The sequence below is a fragment of the Falco biarmicus genome, chromosome 3 (genome assembly GCF_023638135.1).
Source record: "Falco biarmicus isolate bFalBia1 chromosome 3, bFalBia1.pri, whole genome shotgun sequence".
Lineage (NCBI taxonomy): Eukaryota > Metazoa > Chordata > Aves > Falconiformes > Falconidae > Falco > Falco biarmicus.
The window spans coordinates 119,716,153-119,725,094 of NC_079290.1; positions in this window are offsets into that span (position 1 = coordinate 119,716,153).

Here is an 8,942-nt window from a genome sequence, read left to right on the forward strand (position 1 = left end):
TTTGGATTCCCTGTTTAGCTTTTTTGATAATGAATAAAACCTAGCTGGAAGATTCATCAGAAGAGTAATTAATATTTTAAGATCTGTTTCTTGTTCTGCTGTGTCTCATTTCTTGCTATACTTCTGGATACGTCGTGAGGGCCAGAATCTGTTTGCCCTGTGAGTGCTATTTCCCAGGCTCTGTGAGGATGTTAATGAGCAAGTAGCAATCGCAGCTTCTTGATTGAGGGCATGGGTTTTGTTGTAGTGTTTTGGGTTTTATACTGCGATCTGAAAAGTAGCAGTGGAATGGAAATGGAGAAAACTTGGGGAAATGTTTAAAAATAACTATGAATATTGGCTGGGTGCAGGAATGAAGAAGGCAATTAAAAAAAATCTGGGGAACTGCATTATGACCAAAACTAGGCAGAAATGCCATCTTCATACTACAAAACTTTTTGGGGCATTCTTAAAATAAAGAGTTAAATTAAATGTTGTACACCAAGCAGGAGAAGTATAGTTTATTGTGTATCTTTTCCTGTTGTTTCCTTTCTGTAAACTGTAAGCTTCTTGTTATGAAAAGTGTATGGTGCATGAATCTTCTCACTGGCTTTTAAAAATGGAAGTTAGGGTCAAAAGGTCAGATACCTGAAGTAGATGGAAGTGTGTTCCAACGTAATTTTTGTCTTTTTTTTTTTTTTTTTTTTTTTTTAAAAAAAAAGAAGTTTACCTTTTAATGTCAAGTTTGTGTCATGTTCAGACATACTTGAATCTTTCAGGATCTCAGAACAGGAAGAGGGGTTAACTGTAAACTTAATAAAAATTTACAGCTGGGCATGATGATCTTTCCAAACCTAAATGATTCTGTGATTCTATGTGATGTCTGCTTAAGGTAATGTGCCTAGAGAGGTACCAGTACGGTACTGGGGTTTTTTGAGTATCCCACAAAGCAGTCCGTCCCCTTCAGTGCCTAAAGAAAGAAAATTGATCAGCATGAATAGTAAATACATTGAGGTTTTGAGCCTTCAGTTTCTGGTCAAACAGCTTTATTTTCACTAGATAATCACAGCTTCAGATATGACAGTATTGAAGAATTCAAGCACTTAAAATACTTACTTGGAATGAGAAAAATCAGATGAGAATGCAGGAATGAAACGAGACAGAAAGGGTACATATATGCCACAGACCAGAGAAGTGGTGAGACAAAGGCAGTGTGCAAGCTTCTGCTTTGTGTAGTCCTAAAAATGTACCACACCTTTTAAAAAGTAGTTTTGATATGGTTGATGGCTTCCTACAACTTAAAATGCTGTAAGTACAGTCAGGAAAATGGAAATTATGAAATGCAAGACTGATACTTAAATGTGGTAATAAATTAGCTGAGCCATAAGAGACCAGTGAAGAACTTTATGCATGGGGAACAGCAAAGAGAAACCGATTCCACCAAAGCAAGTACCTGCAGACTTAAAAGGTAGGAGACAATTTTGTGATGACTCCTTAGGCTGACTCCTCTTTGAAGGTAACAAAATTGTATGTTCCTGAGACAACTGCATCATGTCTGATGCTGACTGCCACTCCCATCCATGAGCACACACTGATGGAAGTCTACTCCGTGCAAGGACCTGAAGTTGTCTTGAGTGACGTGAGGACAGCTCTGTTTTCATAAGAAGTCTGAAAGGTGTTACTCTACATGTTTACGTAAGCCAGAAACCAGAGGAAAATTTAAAAATTAATACCGGGTTTTAATTCCAAGGGGCTGCTTTATGGTGTAGATGCAGCTTTTGGTAAATGGGGTATTTAAGGTTGTGTGTTGCAAATAATGTAATCTTACAGATTATTTTTTTGTAGTAGTAGTTCTGGAATAGTTACAATGTCCTTGCAAGCCTGAAAGTATTTAAACACAGAATTTTTGCATTCCATTTTCATTGGGTTAGGTGACAGTTGCTTAGCTGTCAGATGGAAATTTACATGGGATAATAGTTCACTGTGATGGTTTTACCTATGTACACAAGAAAAGCCTTCAAGAGAATTTTGCATTTATTCTTTTAGACTTCATTTACACATCGTTCGCTAGACCTTCCTCTAATTGAACACTGGAGGCTCTTGGAGATTAGAGACATCACTGGTTTTAGAAATGCCACAAATGGTACCACTCTGATTGCCGATCTGAGCTGCCCCCCCCCCCCCCCCATTTCCCATGCTCTGTTGTGCCCATGTAACCTGCAGCTGGACAAGGTTTCTCTTTAACTCCCTCATCACAGTTTCCCTTTCTTTTTTACACTTGACCAATTCTCAAGATTGATTGTACTTAAACTTTCTTCAGATTGTTTACTTTCTTTTCTGCTGTTGCCTCTTGGAGTTGGCACTGATGACTGATAACTTTCTGCTCAGTAGGAAGCTATGTTCACAGTGGCAACATTATGGAATGTGTGAATTAATTTTTTTAATGTAAAAAAAAAAAACAAAAAAAAAAACAAACCAAACAAAACAAACCAAAAAAACCTGGGACCACAAGTTGTCCAGAAATTAAGGAACAAAAGAGTTTCTGCCTGGCATGGGTGAAGCTCTTCTGTGTAAAAGATAAAAACTTTGTAAGAGTTTGTCTAAGACTCCTAGATAAATTGCTGCGTAGCACGACTTAACAAAATAAACAGTGGTGCAGCCTTGCCTCTCCCTTTGGAGCATGGCTTACTCCTTCCTTCTCCCAAATTCTGGATCATTTTAAAGCTGTGACTTCGAATGAGTTTGCGTTCCTTGTATGCTGTTCACATAAGCTCTGCTGCAAATTTGCCACCAAAGAACTCTACAAAATTGTACAAAATTACCCTTACACAATCCCACTGTTTAAGCTGTGTATTAAAGTTCTTCGCTGTTCAGCTTTACTGTTAAAAAAATTAATCCTGCCAATTGTTGTATAAACAAATTTGCATATTAAGCATAAATTTTGTGACAACCGTAGTTCTGCAGTCCCACGGAACAGTCACGTGTGAAGCTCCTCAAAGGTATTCTGCTCTTAACAAGTAAGAGTTAGTGCATGTGGTAAATCACCACCAATATACAAAGGGCAAGCTTCTACACGTTGCATCTCTGAAGTATTTTGTAGGTCCTGTTGAGTAGGCAGCTACTGGGATTTTTAATACTCTGGTCTCAGGTTGTATTTGTATTTCTGTTGAAAGACACCAGTGTTGCACTGGTCCATCGGCTATTTCTAGTTATAGAAGTAATGTCTTGCCCATTTCAGATACTGACAGTGTGTTTCAGTCTTTGAACCCCACTTCTTTATCGTCCACAAAATGCACCGCTGTCTCAGCGAGGTGATAGATGTTACACCATCAGACTAGACAGTTTGGAGCCACATCCTGATCCCCATTTCTTCTGGGCTTGTTTATCCAATCTGCCTGGCACTGGTGGGTATCGGGGGGGGAGGCCACAAAAGGGTAAAGGTCTGAAGTTAAGAGGTTTTAGTTTCTGTTTTCATGTCATCGAGTAGGCTATCATTTTCCCTTCCAAGGACTACCAGTACTTGTTGTACAGTGAAGACGCAACATTTCCAGCTTCTCATTTTCATACAGGAGAAGCATCTTGCTCTGCAGCAAAGGAACGCCATCATGTTGACTTCCTAAAAAAGGATTCTCACTGCAAACAGCAGATGCCTGAGAAAACATAGGTGCAAGTTCACAATCATGGTATGTCGCTTCCATTTTTTAACTTACCGATTTCAAGTGTGTGGATTTTATGGGAAAAAACATGTTTATTGGCTGTGCGTGCTGAGATTCCCCCAAGCCTGTGGGCTGCCCTGCAGTGTTCTCGTGGGTAGTAAAATACTGTAAATACTGTTACAGAGACCTGGGCTGGCTTCTGTGCTTCTGGCAGGGCGCTCAGCAGAGCCAGCAGGTTAGTTCACTGGTTTTACTTCTTACTTTCCGTCTGTCTGTCTTTTTTTTCATGTAAGATCTTTGATTTTTATGGTGCTGATAAAGCCTTGTGACACTGTACGTCACAAATTCTGCATCTTGGCTGCAGTGAATTATTCAAGGGAAATTCAACTTCCAGTTAAGTCCGAGCATGTCTGGTCAAGAATCTGAGCGTGGTTATGGCAGAGGGCAGGGGAGGCTTAAATGAAACCACCTTGCCCTTGTCTGGCCCCGTCAGGTGCTAAAGCTGTTCTCCTCCCTCCCCCCCACAGTTTGCAGCTGGTGCCCTTGAGCCCTTCTGCTCCTGCCTCCCCCCAGCAGGGCTCCCCCCGTGTTTTTACCGATGCCCACGCGCGTTTGGAGGGGTGAGGGTGGGACAGGCAGCTGTTGCTCTTCCTTGAAAATGTGTCAAGATTGCAGGGGAGGAAGTAGGTAAGGGCTTAGTCTGGATTCAGCTCGGTGCTGGGGAGGGATCTGGCCTGGCCAGCTCCCATGGATTGCTGGAGCTTCCTCCAGAAAGGAGAGAAGTGACAGCCGGTGACGAGCTCGCCCAGAGGAGCAGTGCCTGTTCTGTTGTGGCAGTGGCAGGTCTGTATTTCTCCTGGGGGGCCATACCAGCTTACAGAAAAGGCTAGTTTTTAACGTATTTGACAGGTCATTCTGCTTAATAGTTAGAAATGGTCACGCATAAAAAACCAAGAAAATTCAGTTGGCATTATTTTATTAGAAGTCAGTGATGAAAAATCCAGACAACTAAGTTCTGTTGTACTTGAGGCTGGTGTAAATAAGATGGATGACCGATACTAAAGTGCTGTCTCAAGAATTGGCTAAAAAGGAGGATTCGTGACCACCCCTCTTACTGTGTCTCGTGGAAGGTTACACAGTGCTCTGCATGGTGCGTGTGTCCCTGGAACTGCTGTGGCAAGCTCTGTGCATTTCAGCAGCACCTATGCTGTCTTCACTTAACATTAGAGATACCAAATACCAAGAGAGTGCTTTGACTCTAAATAAACATTTGATTCCTTGGAGGGCTTTGTAACCTTGTATTCCCCAAAACATTTGCTGTTTACTCTGGTTCTGAAAGGTAGGGATGTGCTTACCTTCAGAATAAACTGGGTTAGGCGAAAACCATGAGAAAAGGGCTTGAAGTATTTTAACACAGATGAATTCTTTGGTCCTTACTACAAAACCACACGTGTGTGAGCACAGGAAGAGAGAGAGGGAGAGAAGCGGGCTTTTGATGGCAGTGCTGATACAAGTCAGCTTCAAATGCTCACAGTGATGAGTGAGGCAGTCAAAGTCTAAGTGCTACCAAAAGGAGTCTCAGCTTCTCTGTTCCCAGCTGTGATCTCCTGCTGTTTCCTTTGCGCCAGCTCTGAGCTTCCAACTTCCATGTATTTAACCCCTTGAAACATTAGAAAACAAACCCAGCAACAGTGATGTACAATGAAGTACCTTTCTACCCTTGCAGTGCAAGGAAATAGGGCTGCAACTCAGAAGTTATTAATGCAGTTGGGGCTACTGCTGTGTGAGATTTCTGTCCCGTTTGGATGCACTTGCATCCTTGCTCAGGCCTGCTGTTCACTTGAACTGTTGTGGCATCTCATTCCCTCCATTTCCCAAACTCCTCTAAGCAGGCTTCCCCTCTTCTATACTCTGGTCTTTCTACTCCCGTTTTTTTCCTATGCTATAATCCATCTCATCCTCCTTTACAAAAGTAAACTTGGGCTTTATCTCCGTACCCAGAAGCGCAGGTCCTGCCATTTGCTTACTCAAGGAGAACAGAATCACAAAAAAATAACAGGTCAGACTGGAATCACAGCCTTCCTAATGTGAACGTGCCTGACTGTGCTCTGCAGTGGTCCCCTGCACGCCAAGTTCTTCCACTATAAGCCATCATGGTCCTTCACATGAGTAAGCTGATCTCCAGGGATTGTCTGTAGCAGCTGCTTGTCTCTGGCAGATCTCTGGTGGCTTGACTAGGAGGGGCCAATTGCCTTGAATTCTTCCCCCTTTTTAAAAAGGAAGGAACCCATATTCTGGGAATTCCTCTGCAGCAATACCTGTCTGTCTGCAATGAGGAGTCCCAGAGCAAGCAGCCAAACAAATGGCTTTATGGAACATGTGTTGTGCCAGACTGCTTTATTTTAAAAGGAATTAACAGAGCTTGCTCTGGTAGAATCAGTCAACCATACTGCATTGCAAGGAGAAAAAAAGTGTTAGGAGACAGTCAAGGGACTGCTTGCTATACCAGGGGCAAATACAAGTTTAGTCAATATTAATTTTTGCACTTCCCTTCTCTTTAGGGTGCCGGTGAAAGGATTTGGACAAGTACTGGTGAGGCTTTATATGTATTACTATGTTTAGTCTAGGTAACTTGTACTGAAGAAAAATATTTTAAACCTTGAGTACAGACTGTAGTACCTGAGAAATTAAAAGTCTAGTGGATGAAGAAAAACTAACCACCCTTTGATTGGACAGCAAATGCACGCTGAGGAGGAGTGCCTCTTCTGTCTTGCCCCCACATAACACAGAGAAGCTGTGTGAGCTTACAGAGAGTATTGCACAGAGCTAATCAACAGGAACACTGTATTGGAAATCAGAAGGGAAAAAAAAGTTAAAAAAAAAATATTGCAAATTATTGGAGTGGTTCTGGAAGATCTTTTCTGGTCTTCCAGATCGGAAAAGCAGTGAGGAAAGACCTCTGTGAAAGGATGGAACAGAGATGACTGGCCTCGGTAGCAAAAATTGCGTCCCTCCAGTAATAAAGGAACACCCTTCAAGCGTTCTTGTTAAAGCAAGAGGGAGGAGCTGTGTAGCAGTCGGGAGTCTACTCTCTTGCATTTTAGGTCACTAAGAAACTCCCTGCTTATGCAAGCAGGCCTTCTGCTGAAATTGTTAATTGTACTGGGGACCAGGGAGGGCAAGAGGGAGTATGAACAGAGAAGCAGGAACACTGCATTTGGGAAAGGTAATTCAGCTCTAGCATCTGAGCTCATGTTGTGCAATGCTGGGAAGAATGGCAGATGTAAATGGATGCAGGTAAGTACTGCTGGGTAGCAGCAGCGGGAACCAGCAGAAACTATAAAATAACAAAGACTGGTGGAAAACTTCCTAATGTTATCAGATGGAGCCAGCTGAAAAGTATTTGGGAGAGGTGAAGTTGGAGATAGGGCAGGATTTCAGATCCATGTGGGATAAACAGCACAGCATGGAAAAGATGTTTTGATTCTATACGATATGAAGTTAGAGACAACAATGAAATGGATAAAACTTTGTAGCAATTTCAGCACAAGATGTGCTTGTGTCAGAATGATAGCCAGAGAACAATGAGTGCAATAAGGGATTCCAGATTTATAGTTACAGGCGGAGCAAAACTAGGTAAAGAGGAGAATGTACAGCTCCTGTACACCTCTCACTTGTGATGAGAGCCAGCTGCTGCACGGGACTACTGGCACAAGTGTCAGTACTGCCCAGGACTCCTCAGGAGCACTGCGGGGTAACAGTACAGACAGTAGGATGAGTTTTCTCTGGAGCCTTGTGCACCTCTTCCTTCAGAAGGGAGGGTGTTGTGTCCTGCAGGACATACACCTGCTCTAATTACAGAACTCAGCTGTATTTAGGGGTATAATGACCCTGCTCTTCCCCAGCCTGTTTTCTTTGGGTTGCCAAGGTTATACCAGATTACCTGCTGGATCTTTGGGACTGTGAGAAAACCTGATTAATTAACCTGATTAATGCCTGTGCCCTGATGCCAGGCCCAGAAGCGCTATTACAGCTGTGCCTTGATAGTTTGGTTAACGCAATGTTGATGGATTTGGAGCTAATGCAGAAGGGAGTAAGGCTGCAAACATAGCTCTCTGGAGTTCACTTGCCAGACCTGTGAGAACAGGCTCCCCAGGGTCCCCAAGAATCATTTAGGTTGGAGGAAACTTCTTGGTATCATCTCCCTTGCCCCTACCTGCTACTCAAGCAGGATCAGCCTGAGTGGGTTGCCCAGGACCACGTCCAGATGGCTTTTGAGTGTCTCTGAAGATTGACTGTCTCCACAAACTCTCTGGACAACCTGTCCCAGTGTTTGACCACTCTCACAGTAAAAAAAAAAAAACCAACCATTTTCTTGTGTTTAGGTAAGAATGTCATGGGTTTTTTGATTTGTGCCCATTGCCTCTTGTCCTGCCAGCAGGCACTGCTGAGGGGAGTCCGGCTCCCTCATCTTCACTCTCTCACATTAGATATTTACACACATCAGCAGGAGCCCCCTGAGCCTTCTCCAGACTGAACAGCATCAGCCCTCTCTGCCCTTCCTCATATTAAAGATGTCCCTTCATCATCTTCATGGCCCTTCACTGGACTCTGTCCCATAGCTCCATGTCTCCCTTGTACTGGGGAGCCCAGCACAAGAGGGCCATTCCAGGTGTGGCCCCCCCGGTGATGAGCAGAAGGGAAGGATCACCTCCTTCGACCTGCTGGCAAGAGACATCCCCATAGATGCAACTCCCTCTCACTGTGTCTCAGCTTGGGATCCCTCCCGCATACCTGTACTGACAACTGCAGAGATCAACGGGCTGACATCAAGTTTTACTGCACTTTCTAGAGCATCCTTGGTCCGTCGCTCCCCACCTTCTGGGTCAAGTTTGAGGCCAATAATGTGCGGCTCCTGCTGTGCAAGAGTGGGAGCTGTCACAGTCTTCCTGCCCAACCAGGGACGCCTCACTGACCTAGCCTGTAGGCAAGGGGAACCCTCCTGACCAGACCTAGGTGGTCCCAGGTTGGAGCATCTTGGGCAGCAGATTCACAACTTGCTCCACTTAGTGCTAGTATGTTCTTTGCCTTCCAGCAGAGACATTTGATAGGCACAGATGACAGCTACCCCATGGGAAAACTGCAGGAGTTTGGCTCTGACCTCTATTATATGAGGCTCCTATGGACACTACACACTGCTAGAAAGTGCTTGGGCACATTCAGAAGTATACTGACCTAGCTGATCAGATTTACTTGATAATTATATTAAGTTTGCCCTTGCCCAACCAATTCTACTGCACTGCTATC